Source organism: Xenopus laevis, chromosome 6L (genome assembly GCF_017654675.1).
Source record: "Xenopus laevis strain J_2021 chromosome 6L, Xenopus_laevis_v10.1, whole genome shotgun sequence".
NCBI classification, from domain to species: Eukaryota; Metazoa; Chordata; class Amphibia; order Anura; family Pipidae; genus Xenopus; species Xenopus laevis.
The window spans coordinates 135077594-135096551 of NC_054381.1; the positions used below are offsets into that span (position 1 = coordinate 135077594).

At 39.4% G+C, this 18958-nt stretch overlaps 1 protein-coding gene across 4 annotated transcripts in view; it reads left to right on the plus strand.

Moving 5' to 3' along the window:
- The first annotated feature begins 4819 nt into the window (after nucleotides 1-4819).
- wwp1.L (WW domain containing E3 ubiquitin protein ligase 1 L homeolog) overlaps nucleotides 4820-18958 on the plus strand; it is an 83515-nt gene continuing 69376 nt past the window's right edge. The window contains exons 1-2 of one of the 4 annotated variants that reach the window (XM_041566538.1): nucleotides 4821-4981; nucleotides 16416-16554. The gene's annotated coding sequence lies outside the window, so the exon portion shown is untranslated. Of the gene's footprint in view, nucleotides 4982-16415; nucleotides 16555-18958 lie in introns of all 4 variants that reach the window. The other 3 variants (XR_005961999.1, XM_041566540.1, XM_018268109.2) reach the window with 3 other exon arrangements.

The following is an 18958-nucleotide window of genomic DNA, read 5'->3' on the forward strand; positions in this document are numbered from 1 at the left end:
ACTAAGGGTCGAATATCGAGGGTTAATAAACCCTCGAATTAGACCCTACGATCGATGGAAGTAAAAATCGTTCGAATCGAACGATAAAATCCTTCGAATCGAACGATAAAATCCTTCGAATCGAACGATAAAATCCTTCGAATCGAACGATAAAATCCTTCGAATCGAATGATTTTAAGCGATCAATCGAAGGATTTTTCTTCGATCAAAAAAAGCTTAGAAAAGTGATGGGGAACGTCCCCATTGGCTAACATTGTACCTCGGTAGGTTTAAACTGCCGAAGTATGTAGTCAAAGTTTTTTTTTAAAGAGACAATACTTCGTCTATCAAATATTCGAATGATTTTTACTTCGAATCATTCAAATCGAAGTCGAAGGTCGTAGTAGCCTATTCGATGGTCGAAGTACCCAAAAAAATACTTTGAAATTCAAAGTTTTTTTAATTCGAATCCTTGTAAATGTGCCCCTAAGAGAGAGGCAAATAGATGAAAACACAAGGAGCCAAGTATTCTTATAAATAATTTACTTGCATTCCTTGTCTCATCTTGCACATACAAGTTTATGTGCTTGTTAATAAATGAGGCTTGCTGTATACCCTTTAACTATAACAAAGGCTTTTAACATAGCAGGAGTTGGTTCGTAATTGCACCCTGTCAGTGCACGTTCTTTGTCATTAATAGTGTTGAGATAAAGTATTCTTGATGCTCATTTCACCTAATTTAAAAGCATTTTTAAAATGATATACACAAGAATGAGATCCTTTATATAAATATATATGTTGTCCAGAAATCTCTGAACTGCAGGAAGGCCATCTCACAGAGAGCAAATAATTCTAATTTTCAAAGATTATTTACTTTGTCTCTGTTACAGAGAACAAAAGTGGTATAAAGGTGATACCTTTATTGGCTAACTAATATAATCATAGCAAGCTTTCAGAACATACTAGCTTGCTATGATTATATTAGTTAACCAATAAAGGTATCACCTTTATACCACTTTTATTATTTTTTTATTTCAAGAGTGTTGCCCCGTAACATTTTTACTGGCTAACATGGTACATAAACTTTACCTGCAATTACTTTTTCTCTGTAATAATAAAACAGTAACTTGCACTTGATGGTAACTAAGCAGCATGAATCCTATTGGGTTTAATATGGGGCCGATTCATCAATAGTCGAATATCGAGGGTTAATTAACCCTCGATATTCGACTGGGAACTAAAATCGTTCGACTTCGAATATCGAAGTCGAACGATTTTGCGCAAATCCTGCGATCGATCGATCGAAGGATTTTTCGTTCGATCAAAAAATCACAGGCAAGCCTATGGGGACCTTCCCCATAGGCTAACATTGACTTCGGTAGGTTTTATCTACCGAATTAGGTGGTCGAAGTATTTTTTAAAGAGACAGTACTTCGATTATCGAATGGTCGAATAGTCGAACGATTTTTACTTCGAATCGTTCGAATCGTTCGAATTCGATCGAATTTAACCAATTCGATGGTTGAAGTACCCAAAAAATACTTCGAAATTCGAATTTTTTTACATTCGAATTCTTCACTCGAATTTTGTAAATCTGCCCCTATGTGTTTAAATGAGTTTAGCAGACTTAAAGGGGTTGTTCAACTTCCACACTTTTTTTCAAGTTCAGTTGTTTTCAGATTGTTCAAAAGAAATAAAAGAATTTTTTAAATTGCTTTCCATTTAATTTTTTTTTTCAAAATTGAAATGTAAAGTTTAATTGCTGATTGGTTGCTATGGACAACAACAATGGTTACGTTTTTCTCCAATGTTTTATACAACATGATAAATAGGCCCCTTACAGCCTGAATATGAGGTGTGAATAAGGCAGATCCTCAGTCTGAGGTGTGAGCAATAAAGAGTCTTACAGGTGTGATTACAGTCAGAATATAAAGTGTCAAAAATTAAAGTAATTTTTTAACGCTTACACAAGGTAAACAGTTACAGTACCCCAACTTTCATGTGGGGGGTGTCACATAATGGGGGGGAGCAAGCTTTGGACAGCACTGAGCTAATGTATCAAGTTAGAACAGTTTACAGAGAGTCAGCTGCTTTAGAAAGACATAAGAAAATGAAAAATACAACTTTAAAATTTTAACTTCAACATTAGAATAATGATCACAAATGGAGAGTAACTTAAAAATGGTGAACTATCTGAAAACAACTGAACTGAAAAAGTGTTGGAAGGTGAACAACCCCTTTAAAGTATGATGATCCAAATTACAGAAAGAACTCTTATCCAGAAAATCCCAGTTCAAAAGCATTCTGGTGTACTGGGGAGGTTGTAAGCAATTTCCAGACCATTGGGGAAGATGAAGAGCTAAAGCCACAGCAAAAAATATGTATTACACATTTACCAGCAATGCACATGCCAATGCAGCCTTGGTAATTGTTTTACTAGCTATGCTGGTGTCTGGTGAAATACAAGACCCTACAAGTGCCCTGATGTACTCAGAAGAGTAACATGGTGAACTTTGTGCAGCTGTGCAAAAAAACTGGCTGGAGCACTTCTAAGGTCAGGGCCCGGGCTTCTTTTGTTGCGCCACTGCTCTGTTGGGAAAGCTCAGTCAACCTTTTTTTATTTTGAAGATCCTATGTTTTGGAGCCAAAGAACATATCTTGTGTGGTCCAGTCATGGCACTTAAAGGAACAGTTCAGTGTAAAAATAAAAACTGGGTAAATAGATAGGCTGTACAAAGTAAAAAAAAAATTCTGCTTTATAACCAATTAGTGGAAACCAAGAAAGCTGAACATTTTTTTATCTTGCACAGCCTATCTATTTACCCACTTTTTATTCTTACACTGTACACTTCCTTTAAGGGTCAATGGCCAAACTTCTGTACACTTTTCCCTTCAATCTGAGTCTTTGTTTTCCATTCTGTTTAGACTGTAAGCTCTGCAGGGGGAAGGGACCTCCTTCTAGGGTCCTGCATAGTCTGTTTTTACGGAACTACTGACCCAGATAGGCCCGGACTGGCAATCTGTGGGCTCTGGTAAATGCCTGAGGGGCTGCTATAAGGTGCCATAGAAAGTCAGTATTTAGTGGGCTGGTGGGGGCTGTTTGGGCCTCTGAGTGGGCTGATTGGGCCTCTGTGTACCTGAAATGCCAGGGCCTATTTTAATTTTCAATCCGGACCTGGACCCAGACCCACACATCCCCGTTGCTTCTGGTGTCTCCCCCTAGCAGAACCCGCCCCACAGCCTTCCAAATGCATATGTAAACTGGAATTGGTGTCAGTTAGGGTTGCCACCTGACCCGTATTTTACCGGCCTGGCTGGTAAAAATTATGGTTGATCCCAATGTTATTAATAGGGAAAAAGATAAATATATAGGAAGGCTGGTATTTTTTTTCAGAAAAGGTGGCTACCCTAGTGTCGGTATTTCTAGGCATAACAGAAAAACTTACACTCGCACACCCTGGCCGTCCAAAGGCAAACGAATCCCAGGTGCTCGATGTTAGAGGAATTGGACAACCTCAAAAACAGCGTAGACACAGGACACACCGGCACAACATGGGTAAGTCTAGCAGGATTAACCTTGCTCGTTTATTGCGGATGCAACGTTTCGGGGCGTGACCCCTTTCTCAAGCATGAGATGATGCTTGAGAAAGGGGTCACGCCCCGAAACGTTGCATCCGCAATAAACGAGCAAGGTTAATCCTGCTAGACTTACCCATGTTGTGCCGGTGTGTCCTGTGTCTACGGTATTTCTAGGCATGACAGACTCGGGAACCAGAAAAGATGTCACAAATTCTCAAGAACAACAAGGAGCTCAAGGTTATTATTCCCAGTGAACTCTCCTGTTAGCCATGCCCCCCCCCATACAGTCAGGACACTTGGTCTGTTCCACCTGAATAATTAGCAGGTACCAGACCAGCACCAGGGTTCTATCCCTCCCACTGAGTCTTTTAGTGCATGGCACCCAATCATACCTCCCAACTGTCCCGTTTTTAGAGGGACAGTCCCTCTTTTGACAGCTCAACCTGCACTCATTTGTACTGGAAAGTCCAGTTTTTCTCTGCACTGAACCTCCAGAAAAAGAAACAAAGTTTCTAACTTAATTGGCTTTTGGCCCAGAACAACAACAACAGAAGATAAGATACATTTCTAACAATTCATATGTATCTAGATAACCAATCTAGAGAAGCAAATAAGTAATTGTAACAATAGAAGATAACAAGTCCCTTGGGAAAAGTAAGATGCACAGCTTAAAGCAGGGGTCCCCAAACTTTTTTGGCCAGGGGACCAAAAAAGAGCCAATTTTTTTTCAAGGCCCAGGGGGGGGGGTTGGGAGGGGTCAGAGGGGGTTTGAGGGGGGTCGCCATCCAATTTGGGCGAACTGCCGCATTAATTGTTTGGCGGCCCAGTTCAGGACTGGCAAAACTGTAATAACTGAAAAAAAAACACAGAAATATGTTCAAACTATTATATCTTAATATTTTGTAAAATGAACATGGTTATCAGTGGGTGTGGCCACAGAAATGGGCGTGGCCAAAAAATTACACGCTATACGCGCCGACTTTTTTGTCCCTCTTTTAATTTCCAAAATGCCCCCCCTGTATGTTCTTTCCTACTCTATAAAACTAAATTCGCTTTAAAAACCCATTTATACAGACTCTATAACCAGAACAGCATTTACCTCCCAAAGAACCAGCAACTACAAACCCAAACTGCACTCACACAGATTAAAGTGCTTTTACCCAGAGAATTATAGCGGTGACGTCACGCAAAATGTGTTCCAATCCCGTTCACACGGCCACGCCCAAGTGTTATTGCTGGCAGGAGAGTGACACGTGACGTTTCCTGGGCGGTAGGTTTATGACGCGAGGGGGCGGAGTCCGGGGAAGCTCTGTGAGACGGCCGCAGTGGTGCCCGGAGCTGGCAGCGTGTGAATCGGACGGGAGCTCGGGAGGAGGAAGAGGCGGCCCGGGTAGGGGAGGCCGAGGACGGGACATCCGCCCCGGTATGTTGGCAGCTGTGTCACCGCGTTGGTGAAGTCGATAGGTGCCCCAGTAGTGTGTGAGTTGTAACACTGAGCTGCTCCTGCTCTTTCCCTAAGGCTACTCTTTTTGGTCTCCGCCTGGTATTAAGTGCGGCCACTTCCACTAGCGCTAGTTTGTGGCGCCTCGTTTATCACCTTCCGCACCTTGTGCCATCCCCACCGGACATCCATTGTTGTGGCTTCCTCCGAGACGCTATCCCCAGTCCTCGCTTCTCACTCACGTATCTGTGGCCTGAGGGGCCGCCGGATGTCTCCATAGCTGTTTCCTTTCATCAGGGGCTTCTGGGTATTGTAGTTCAGTATCGGCTGATGGTTCACGGGAGGGTCTTTGTTACCCTGAATTCATCCCTGATGTGACTTTAATCGTGTAACCCCCAGATAACCTGTGCCCACTGCCAAGTCTGCCCATATCCAAGTGCTGCAATCTCCCTGCCAGTGTACCATACCTGTGCCTCCTCTATAGTGTCTTCTTTGTATCCATGTTCAGTGTCCACTTTTAGCTACACCCTCTTTGCTTATTTACCCATACATGTGCCACCTCTATAGTTCTATAGTGTCTTCTCTGTGACTATGTGATGTGCCCACATTTAGATTTGCCCTTCCTGCCAACTGTACCCCTACATGTGCCACCTCTATGGTCAATCCTCTTTGTGATTGTGCAATGCCCACCATTTAGCTTCACCCTCCTTACCAGTTTACCCATATTTGTGCCACCTCTATAGTTCTATAGTGTCTTCTTTGTATCCATGTCCAAATTCAGCTTCACCCTCTTGCCAAGTGTACCCTTATTTGTGCCATCGCCATGGCGTCTTCTTTATGAGTTTACATTTAGCTTCACCCTCCTTGCCAAGTGTACCTATACATGTGCCACCTCTATAGTGTCTTCTTTGTGTACATGTAATTTTGTGCTGTGCCCACATTTAGCTTCCAAGTATACACTGGCACTCACGGCCAAGGTTCAAGCAGGGATAGACCCTTGCGTGTTTATTTGCAAATGTGCAACACATTTGCAAATAAACACGCAAGGGTCTATCCCTGCTTGAACCTGCCGTGAGCGCCAGTGTATACTTGGAACCTGTTCACCAGGCAATTACTTTCTGAAGGCCAGGGTGTGCGAACGGGCCATACTATTTAGTCCCACGTTTAGCTTGCCAAGTGTACCCATATGTGTGCCATCTCTATGGCGTCTTCTTTGTGACTTTACAATGTTCACATTTAGCTTCATCCTCCTTGCCAAGTGTACCCATACATGTGCCACCTCTATAGTGTCTTCTTTGTATTTCATGTTCACTGTCCATATTTAACTTCACCCTCCTTGCCATACATATGCCACCTTTATGGTGTCCTCTTTATGTCTGCATTGTATCCATTTTCATGCCACCTCTATGGTATCTGCTTTCTTTCCATATATCAACCTTTAACGGAACAGTAAACCACCTTGTTTAGTGTGAATCCAATAAATAGGGCTTGTGCAGAACATATATTTTGCCTATTGTTTTAATCACAAAAAACAATGGATTTTGCTATTGCTCAACATGGAGATTGAAGCTACTTCATGTCTGGTCTTTGCCAGATAGATCATTCGATTATCGGTACGCAGCCTCCTATTATTATATGTGCACTGGTAATATAACTGACATGGTGTAGCTTCAATCTAATTGTTTAACTCAAGAAATCACAAAAAAAACATAGATTTGTCATGATTAAAACAATAGGCAAAAATTATGTTTAGCACAAGCCCTATTTGTTAAACTGGTGTTGTTCTGCCCTTTTAACTTCAGTGGTATCTTGCTGTGTGTCTGTGCACCATTACCTCTGCTAAGTCTACATTAATTTCTGGCAACATTAAAGGGGTTGTTCACTTTTAGTATGGTAGAAAGTGATATTTTGAGACAGTTTGCAGTTGGTTATACTTTTTTATTATTTGTGTTTTTTGAGTTCTTTCGCTTTTTACTCAGCAGCTCTCCAGTTTGCAATGTCAGCAGTCTGGTTGCTAGGGTTCAAATTCCCCAAGCAACCATGCATATATTTGAATAAGAGACTGGAATATGAAAAGAAGAGGCCCGAATAGATGAGTAATAAAAAGTAGCGATAACAATACATTTGTAGCCTTACAGAGCATTGTTTTTAGATAGATCGGTGCCCCCCATTTGAAAGCTGTAAAGAGTCAGAATAAAAGGCAAATAATACTCAGTGAGCATGTGTGTGTGCATTAGCGCAGGCTACTTTTCATTGTAGCCTATGGGGAAAACCGCTGAGACAGTTTGGGGAGATAGTTGCTCAAAAGACAAGGCGATTAGTCGCAAGGCGACAAAATCTCCCCGAATCTCCTCGTGTGGACTACCCTTAACCTAGTATTTATTTTTACCTTTCTGTGCTCTGCAGTAGACCACACACACCAGAGGGCATAGGGGTAGGTGGTTTATTAAAGCTAAAAGTCAAGCAAACCACAGTATATTAATGTAATAGCCTCTGTTTGTAAGTGTGAGTTGTATGTAAATTGGGTGTATGTAACTCTAGGACTCCCTGATTTGGCAAACTTTAGGTAAGCTTTTGGATTTTTATCCTGAACAGTCTATCCCCACATACTCCCTCAAGGACTGCTTACCAATACTCTCTGTCTGAAACTGGTTATATTACTGCATTCTAACAAAGGCCCAAACCCCAAGTTGGTGTACAAGTTCTTATCATGTAGTTTATGGCATGACTTTCCTATCTGGCTCATTTGAGGTAATTGATACATTCAGCCAATGTTATGCCGTGAAAGCACTAAGTTTTTGCAATAGATGGTTTATGCTTTTGCAGAACACACCTAAAACATATTCTTTCAGTACAGAGACACTGTCCCACAAGAAAGAATAAAATAGTGAATTACACATAAACATCTATTACACTTTTGGTTGGAATGAGGCTGATGTCACATATTGTGGTTTGCTCCATTCCAGTCTGCCATGTTCATCAAGCACAGATATGAGGACATGGCTTGTCAATGCTCACACATCATTGATTACAGCAGAAAATACAATTATGCATTGTTTGAGCAAAAATGCAGACTGGAGGGGATTGGCATTTTCCTGTTGGCAGAGAATATGCTATTTGTGACAGAGATAAGGAGGCTTAGTTGAGGCAGTGTTCCCCTTTGAATGAACTTTTAGTATGATGTAGAGTGATCTTATGAGACAAATTGCAATCGGTTTTCATTTTTTATTATTTATGGTTTTCGAGTTATTTAGCTTTTTATTCATCAGCTCTCCAGTTTGTAATTTCAGCAGCCTGGTTGCTCTGGTTTAAAATTCCCTAGCAACTATGCATTGACTTAAATTAGAGACTGGGATATGAATAGCAGGGGGCCTGAATAGAAAGATGAGTAATACAAAGCAATAACAATTTGTAGCCTTACAGAGCACTTGTTTTTTTTGATGGGGGGGGGGGGTCAATGACCCCCATTTGAAAGCTGGAAAGAGTCAGAAAAAGAAGGCAAATAATTTAAAAAAACCTATACATAATAATAATTGAAGACCAATTGAAAAGTTTCTCAGACTTTTCCATTCTATAACTGCAATGTCAGCAGTCTGGTTGTTGGTTCCAAATCACCCTAGCAACCATGCATTGACTTAAATTAGAGACCGGGATAAGAATAGGAGAGGGCCTGAATAGAAAGATGAGTAATAAAAAGTAGCAAATAACAATGCAATAACTTTTAGTATGATGTAGAGAGTGATATTATGAGACTATTTGCAATTGGTTTTTATTATTTATGGTTTTCGAGTTATTTCACTTTTTATTCAGCAGCTCTTCAGTTTGCAATTTTCAGCAGCCTGGTTGCTTGGGTTCAAAATTCCCTAGCAACTATGCATTGACTTAAATTAGAGACTGGAATATGATGTGGGGGTCTTTAACATTTGCTTTATATTGCCAATAATAGGACTGAAATAGTCTGTAATAGTTTGCTGAATATTTTGGAAGGGCTGACCTTGATAACATTTTTTTTTTTTTTTTATTAACGCTGACCCTGCAGTTTTACTGTGTAATCATATTTGTACCATGAAATACACTTACCCAAACAAGGACAATGTCACGTTTCCATGAAATCTATTTTAATTTGCTTTTCCTGAAATCTATGCACTTTTTACTTTTCTAGCAGTGGCTCTTAGACTTTTTTCTCAGGAGACCCAAATTGAGTTGGGAAATCTCATGTGCGACTCAAATATTGCTTTAGAACCATTTATGAACCTCATTTTAGTGACTACTTTCATTTGTTAGTGGAAATTTCATAGTATTCAAAGTGTTAACAAACACTTAATCATAGGCTGACTATACAGAGACTTTTCGAAGTATTTAAACAAACGTGCACCAATCAAAAAACAACATCAATTAAACAGAAGAACCAATTGTAACACATCAATTATTGAAAAGCACCAATCACTATCCAGGATTTTTTATGGTTAACAGTGTCACCCTTTTCTTTATTTTGAGTGCCATATTGGTACACCTTTGTTGGTTAGGAAGTGATATCACTTCTGCTAATTGCCATGCCACCTCCTAGTTATTGATAGGGTCTGATGGTATTTACTGTATTGATAATTATAAAGTGTTTGTGTCTGTTACACTGCATTGATCAGGAGTAGAACCATTCTGCAGCCAGTATAACAGTGTATATTGTTAACATGGCCAATATCCAACCTTTACCTCCTACTGCGGATGTCATCTTTATCTTTTTTATTTTTGCTGTCGCAAGAGAAACATTTTGTCTTGGGCCAGTAACCCTTACCAACTAACTGCAAGTTATCTTTTGCTGCTCAATTGCGTTTAGAGTGTTGAAAGCAAACATCTGTGGTTGCTACACCAGGGTAAACTTTTCCCCTGTTGCTACATACCTACAAAAGCCTCTTCCAGAATGTATAGATGAACATTTTACAGTTTATTACAGCCATGTGTGCCATAGGCATACATCAGGAAACTTAATTTTTCATATTGTTTTAGCAAAATGCAAATATATCCATGTAAATAATGTCTGTAACAACCCTAAGTAATCGCATTGTCAACTGTTTTTTTATTCAAATGAATCGGGCACTGCATTGTCAGATTTGCTGACTTCTTTGTTAGCTGAAAAGGTAGAGTTTATATTCTGTGTGCCATCGCTTTAATAAAGGGTTGCCACTTCACCCCTTTAAAACCAGATACATATGGAAGCAACAGCCTGCATGGCTAATTAGCAATTCATTTAGATGCATGATGCATGGCTGCACATAGATCCAGTCAGTCTGCAGCATGCATCTAAATGTTTTTAAAGGGGCAACCCTACTTTAAAATATCATGTATATTATGCATTCTAGCTACTTCCTACTTTATTAGTCAGACCTACCGGATTGTTGTATCCTGGATGAGAACAAGGTCTCTATTCAAAGGGGTTGTTCACCTTTCAACACTTATTTTTGGTTCAGTTCTTTTCAGATAGTTTGCCAGAAAGAAAGACTTTTTCCAGTTACTTTCTGTTTGTGACTGTTTTTTACCTTCTTGTGTCTATTTGAAGCAGCTCGAGGGGGGGGGGGTCACAGACTGTACTAAACTGTTTTAAATTGATACATATATTTATAAATTTCCTGTCTATTGCCCTGCTGAGCAGAGTCCCTGGGTTTCAAGGCAGCTGTTACAATTGATACAATAGTTGCTAATATTCCTACACAGATGAGCAATGTATCAACCAATGTAGCAAATTGTAACCATTCAGAATCTGCACCTGGATTACTGAGCTGCCAGACTGAAACTCCAGAAACAAGAACATTAAACTTAAATTTTAGGGAAAAAAGGTCAAAAACAAAACATGGAAAGCAATTGAAAGCAGTTTTTGTTTCTGGTGATGAACTATCTGAAAACAACTGAACTAAGAAAAAAAGTTTGGAAGGTGAACAACCCCTTTAAATGGCTTTAAAATTCTAATAACCACTGGAGAAAGAAACAACAGGATTACAACACTGACTTGAATAAAATATGTAAATTAGCAAGACCTGAGCTGTTCAGATAACTAGATAAATTATCTCTTATTAGTGTATACAGCTAACCAAAGAAGCAGATCATTCCCCAATATGCCCACCTGGAGCCAAAGATTGAATCATAGCTAAGATTAATGCAGGCCCTCCAGAGAATGCTGCATCAACCAGCCAATGCAGTCCTTGCTCCTACAGGAAAATCAAAACCCGCGGGTTACCCACAAAAACCTGCGGTACCCTGTGGGTTGCAGATAGAAGTTCCGGGTGCGGGTATAGACGTGGTTCTGTGGGTTTGTGGGTCGGGCCGTGGGTCTTCTCAATAGCAATATGTACTCCCTTTTTCTGGTCACAATGACAGCACTTCCTGATTCTTTATTGTCAGCGGATCCGGGTTGCGCATAAGGTACTTGCGGGTCCAAGCAGGTAAGAATGCGGGTCTAGGTTGCAGATTGCAGGTTTCGGATTGCAGGTCCCAAAAAATGGACCCGCGCAGGACTCTACCTGATGGATATTGTGCCAATTTTTGGATATTCGTCGGCAGGCCCCATACAATTGCTAATAAGATGCTGACTTGGTCTGGGAGGCCTGATCTAGCAGCTTTTATCAGCCCTTGTATGGCTACCATAATCCTCTTTACTGACCATTTTTTATGGCAGTTACCCCAGGCAAACCCTCAGTGCAGACTCAGGGATCGGAGTTCACGGCAGCAATATTTCGGGTCTTCTTCTGCTTCTGGTCCGTCAATTTTGGCTCATGCGCAGTTGTCGCAAACCGGGAAATTGCTCCAACTGCACATGATGGCTGCCCTGAACTCCGATCCCTAAATCTGCACGGAGGGGTAAGTAAATAGTTAGGGGCATTTACCTGGGGTAGCAGCTAGGCTGGGGGGGAGTAGGTAGGGGGGTCTATGTGGGGTAGGGTTTTTTTTAACTAAGGGTTTGTTTCTACTTTAAGGGCTGCAAGCACCCGACTCTTGACATTTATCCCACTATGCTTTCTAGCTAAGCACTGTGACATTTACTCCAGCAGACCGGTCAAGTCAATCAACAGACAACACAAAATCCCTCCACCAGCAGACAAAGGATCATACAAACACAACTTTCCTTCTATCTAGCAAGAGGGGTTAGCATACATTTGACATACACACTTCTCTTCAGGTAAAGGTTCGTTTAGAGCAGCAAAGACAAACTCATTAAATTGTAGTTTTAATATTCCAAAGTGGACAGTGCATAAAATATAAAAAGACCAGATACAATTACAAATAACATACAAGGCGGCAAACAGTTATAAAATAAAAAGAGATAAAAATACAGAAACCTACGTATATCCCCTACAGAAGGATCTTATATGAGTCCTGTTCCGGGGGAACGGAAGAAATAACGACATAACCTCCAAAAGCAGCTTGTTCCCCAAAAGCATATATTTTCCCAGTTTCAATGAGAAAGGTGAGGGCGGGGTCATAGATTTACAACAGGTTGTTCTGGAGACATAGATTTTTCAACCAGCTATTTGTTTGTATAGCAAAATTATGAACAACTGATATCTGGTCTCTATGAAAAGAATTCAATTTCATACCTAACACCCCAGGACTAACATATATTATTCTCGCCTTATCAGAATATCAGGTAACACTGACGGGGATCATCATAATGTGGGAGTGTTTGGACTCCTTAAAGGAATTGTTCAGTGTAAAAGTAAAAACTGGGTAAATGGTTGGCTGTGCAAAATAAAAAATGTTTCTAATATAGTTAGTTAGGCAAAAATGTAATGTATAAAGGCTGGAGTGACTGGATGTCTCACATAATAGCCAGAACACTACTTCCTACTTTTCAGCTCTCTTGGTTTACACTCACTGGTAACCCAGGCAGTAACCGATCAGTGACTTGAGGGGGGGCATATGGGTCATATCTGTTGCTTTTGAATGCTGAGGATCAATTGCAAACTCACTGAACAGATATATATCATGTGTCCCCCCCCCCTTCAAGTTGCTGACTAACTCGGAGTTATAGAGCTGAAAAGCAGGAAGTAGTGTTCTGGCTATTATGTTACACATCCAGTCACTCCAGCCTTTATACATTACATTTTTGCCTAAAACATTTATTAGAAACATTTTTTATTTTGCACAGCCTGCTTGGAAAAAAAAAAGAAAAAAACCCCATTAATTGTGCGCCCCTCAATGATGGCATGCTAGACAGCTGCCTACTGTGCCTACCCCTAGTTCCAGCCCTGATCACTGAGCACTAACCATCTGGTTTTTTGATGTGCTATTAATGTGGACATGGTCTTGTGGTAACATGGGTGTGGTTTAAAGTGGGCGTGGTCTAAAAACAGGGAGTGGCTAACACTGGTTTCCATTATCGGCCCTCCACCATGTAGATTAGAAAAATTCCGGCCCTCTGTACCATATAAATTGGACAGCACTGGTCTATATAAACAAGTTGCTGTGTAGCCATTGGGGCAGCCATTTAAGCACAGGATACACAGTAGATAACAGATACATTCTGTAGAATGCCATTGTAGAGTAAAGAGCTTATCGATTATCTGCTGTGTATCCTGTGCCTTTTCTCCTTTTTCAGCTTTGAATGGCTGCCCCCACGGCTACACAATAGTCTATTAATATAAACTATAGTTGTCTTTCTGTAGCAATAACATAATTTTTACAAGTGCATAGCAACATTATATTATATTGTAATTACTTAAAAATTGCTTTTATTTTTTGGTGTTACTGTTCCTTTAATTGCCACTTTTAATGGAAAGTTTAGGACCTTTAAGTTCATTGATGCTCTGTGCTGTTCCAACGTCGTGACCTGCATGCCAGCCAGTCACATGAGTGTTACTTAGGGCTTTTACAAATCCAACACCCACTTCCCTTGTCATGTGGCTGAATGCAATGTAGTCACTGCAATATTATTATAGTACAATCTTCGTAAGATGCCCACTATATCCGACACCTGTTCTAGGATATCTTTTTATTCAAAGGACAAGCTTTACACGCTGGGTGTGTTAGCTGTAGTAAGATCTGGTTTTCAGGACAATACAGAAATGCATATTTAATCCGTAGTCTGTTCGTTCCAGTTCTGCTGTTCATGCTGTGTCTCATCAGTATTCCTTATACCTGAATGATGGCGTATTACAGTGCTGCACCTTTACTGCAGTCTTTGCTTTGGCAGCTCTTTCATTCGGTTATGTAATAAACCACAGGTTATGAAATGGCAAATATGTCTGCACTTCAGTCTCGAGCCTCCTCTTAATGACATAGTGTATCTTACAATATGTTAATGAGCAATTGACTGGTTTCCTGTGCTGTCAGTATTATATGAATGATGTCTTCATTGTCTGCAGCTTTACTGATTATGATACTGTTCTGCTACCTATAACTCAGGCATTAAATGTTCTGCCTGTGCTCTTTAAATCTATCATTGATTTTTTTATTTTGTTTGCAATGTTGATAATGTTGCAATGCTGCAATGTGAAATGTTAATATTGTTCAATAATCTAGTGTGAAACTCGTGTTATTGCAGAACTTCCTACCAGTGATGTGCGGGGTGGCTCAATACCCGTGGGACTCATGGGTTCGGGCTGACCACGCTGCTCCTCTTGCGGGTTTGGGTTGTGCTCTTCTGCCTTCTCTCCCTGCCCGTGACCTTAAACTGACGGCTTAATGTTTTATAGACTCGCGCCTGCTCCGCCCACCCCTTTTGTGATGTCATCGGCAGGTCAGGTCTATAAATGGAGGGGGGGAAGACTGGCACGGGTCGGCCTGGTCCGGGTCGAGCTTTTCTCAACCCGCACATCACTATTTCCTACTGTATTGCTGAGACGCTGTGTCGAATCATTGTTTCAGTAGGCTAGCTTGCAAAACTGGTGACTATGTCTCCCCAAGACAGTAGTTTTTTATTTATTTATTTTTTTTAAAGCCTAATTCCTGTAATAGAACTTCTCTTGAGATTTTATGCTAACTTGCTGAGCTAGAAGTTTATTTATAGTGAAAAGCTTTGCATATCACTAGCTATCGCTTAATTCTGTGGAGGCAATATCATAATTTATGTACCTGTATTGTTTGCCAGCAGCTGTAACTTAAAGCAATACTGACAGCTAGCTTAAAAAAAATGCACTGATGCTGTAGTGCCGTCTCCATGGATGGAACTTTCTGAAATCAGTGGGTTTTTTTTGGAGCCAGAAATGCTCAAATTACAACTCTTTACTAATGTAGTGTCAAGGCTGTTTGCTGGTAAAACAAAGTGCCATCCTCGAAGCTGATTTTATGGCTATGACACTACTGCATCAATCTGATTATCAAAGGTAGCCGTCCATATCACTTTAAAGGGGTATATTTATGAAAGGGTTAAATGTAAAATCAGAATAGTGTAAAACATTCTATGAAATTCAAAGTGAACTAGAGACAAAACGGTGGTGGTGGGGGGCCGGGAGTGTAGGGGGCCCAGTGGTAAGCACGGGTATAGTTTAAATTAAGAAGCAGAACCATTGCTAAAACAAACAATAAGGAAGAAAAAAAAAACATTGCTTTAAAAAAAAGTATATCTCTCCAATTGGATGCCCAGGGGCTGCAGTTGACCCGGCAACTATTTAATAGTTCCCAGCATGCCCAAGGGTGTCACTTACTTCTTCTAATCTGACCATTATTTTGTAATAATACAACCCCTGAAGTCTTGAGCTAATGAATACTTGGCTCACTATTTAGGAATTGTAGTTTTCTGAATTACAATAATGTAGAAGCTCAGATACTTGTTTGTATAGCTATTCTATCATTTTGGCGATGTCTTATTGATTTAGCAAGTACATTTGGTAAAGACCAAAGATACTTCTATTCCTATTCTTCTTGTGGTTACCTGAAAATTTGGCAGCGACCAAAGCTTCATCTGTGCCATTGCCCTTTATCTGTTTATGCATCTCTCTTTTGTGGAGAAACTGGTGTAACCTTTGCTGCAAGCAGAAGTCGTTTATTTTTTTATTATCACTATCACTTTTTTCAATGTTGTTTTTCTGCAGGTGGTAAAAACTTTGCACATGCCATTAGCCATATGTAGACTGATGGAATATATGCAGCTGGCCCAAAATAATAAAGCTAGGCTGTTCACCTTCCAAACACTTTTTCAAATTGAGTTGCTTTCTGATAGTTCACCGGAATAAATACTTTTTTCAATTGCTTTCCATTTTTAATTTTTACCATTTTTCCAAAATTTAAGTTTAAAGTTGAATGTTTGTCTGGCGGCTCAGTGATCCAGGAGCAGATGCTGAACTGTTACTATTGTCTTCGTTAGTTGATACATTTTTCAGCAGTGTCTGTGGAATGTTAGCCACTACTATTGTATCCATTCTAACAGCCTCCTTTAACGAAATGTTTCCAAAGATAAGAAATGTATTAACTAAATGTATCAATTTAGATCAGTTTCCAGAGTCCCCCCAGCTGCTTTCCAAAGACAGAAGGAGGAAGTGAACGATCGCAAATAGAAAATAATTGGAAAAAGTCTTTATTTCTGGCGAACAATCTGAAAATAACTGAATTCAAAAAAGGGTTGGAAGGTGAACAACCCCTTTAAAAAAATTTTTTCTTTCTGTTACTTATAATTCAAATGAATACTTTAGTAGATGCTTTGTGAATGGGATGGATTTTCTGCATTTGAGGACTTTTTCACGCAATGTATTTAAAAAAATTATAAAGTTTGAAGCAAGTTTGTAACCTGTAGCAGCCAATCAGATGTTTAACTATACAGGTTTGGGATCCGGAAACCTGTTATCCAGAAAGCTCTGAATTATGGAAAGGCTGTCTCCCATAGACTCCTTTTTATCCAATTAATCCAAATTTTCAAAAAGCATTTCTCTGTAATAATAAACAGTACCTTGTACTTGATCCAAGCTAACATATAATTAATTGGAGGCAAAACCAACTTATTGGGTTTATTGGGAGGCATATCTATCAAAGGTCGAATTTCAAATTCATTTGTGGTTTTTTAACTCTTATAAATTTGAATATACTCGAAATTCAATTTGGTTGTAATAAAAAATTGAATATCTAAAACTCAAACTGAATTTGAATTGAATTCGACTAAACTCGATTAGAGTTTCTTCTCCAAAAAAACTTGAATGTCAGGAAGGCTAGTAACATGTCTTAATTGATCCCTGGAACTCTCCCATTGACTTATACATGAACTTGGCAGGTTTTAGGTGGCGAATAGTCAAAATCTAATTTTTAAAGGGCCAGAGTTTGATAAATCCTCAAATTTGAATTAAAATTCAAATCGAGTTTGGATAATTCAGAATTAGAATTTGAGAGTTTTGACCATAAAAACCAAAAATTCTAATTTGGATTTTCAATTCGACCCTTGATAAATCTGCCCCTTAATGATTACATGATTTTCTAGTAAACTCAAGTTATGAAATTACAGAGATCTGTTATCTGGAAAACCCCAGGTCCTGAGCATTCTGGATAACAGGTCCCATACCTGTACTAGTATGTGTTACATTATAAACTGTGTTACTTTAATTGCTTATACAATAATAAAAGGGAGAAAAGCTCATGTGCAAAGTCAAGGCCCCTTAATTTAACGTGGGAAAAATTTACAGAGTTTTCCCATAGCAAATATTAAGCATTCACATCTTTTGTAGACATTTTTTTCTTTAATTTCGTGTTTATTCTTTTCGGCCTCTTGTAAATCTTTTATAACTTATTTTAAAGTAAACACAAGGGTGTGATGGAATTTGTGGCTCATAAATTATATTCTGAACGGGTACAAGTTGCCTTTAATGAGGGAATACTCTGTCCCTCTTCCAGTAAAAGTGTGCAAGGGCACAGCCTGGAGATATAGTTAAAGATAGTTAGATGGCCGTGCTCCAGGAATTCCTAGAAATACACTACAGGCTGAACTGTGTTTTAGTCAGGTTTCCCCTACCAATGGAAAGTTCTCCATAGATGACTGATTAAAGCTTCTTTATATTATACTGCGTTCATTGGAGTTTCTATGTACTGTGGGTTGAAAATACATGTTCTTTCATAGCTGTTTATGGTGATCTTGGCTATTCCTGTTTGTCATTTGCACTGAAGTGGTTAAAGGAAAAACACATCCTGTTTCTGAGTAACATATCAGGACATATCCGGACATACTGTAGCTTATTGTGTGCACGGAACATTCCACGCATTTATACATCTGAGTTATTTCGGCCATTCTGCTTGCCATCAGCTGTCCATTTCTTCGTTAATCCCAAAAAGGTAGCTCAAACCTCTTTAAGATCCCTGGGAGTGCCTTGTATGTCTTAAACAGTAATTAAAGGAACAGTAAAACCAAAAAATTAAAGTGTTCCAAAGTAATGAAAATATAATGTACTGATCCCCGCACTGCTGGCAGCCTTTTAAGGCCCAGCCTACATAGAAGATAATAGATACTACTCTGTAAAATACCATTGTATTCTATTGCAGAGCTTATCAGTCATCTGTTAAAGGAGAATCAAAAAATAAGTGTCTGCAAGTAATACAAATATAATGCAGTGTTGCACTGCACTGGTAAAACTGCTGTGTTTGATCAGTTTTACCAGTGCGCGGAAACAGTACATAATATTTTCATTACTTTAAGTAAATAACATTTTTTGGTGTTACTGTTCCTTTAAGTAACCACTACCGTTTCTCCTTTTTCAGCTTAAATGGCTGCCCCCATGGCTACAAAGCAGCTTGTTGTATATAAACTATAGTAAGCTTTCTAGAGCAAAAACATCACTTTTACCAATGCAGGGCAACAGTACATTATATTTTAATTATTTTAAAATGCTTTGATTTTTTTTGTGTAACTGTTCCTCTAAGGTTTTTGTCTAACTTCTTTGCGTAAATATTTGATAGTTACCATACTTTTTTGTTTGTTTGTTGTAATATAAACCCAAAAACACAAATTTACCTAATAAAGGAAATTAGTTTCTAAGAATCTTTCCAATATAAATT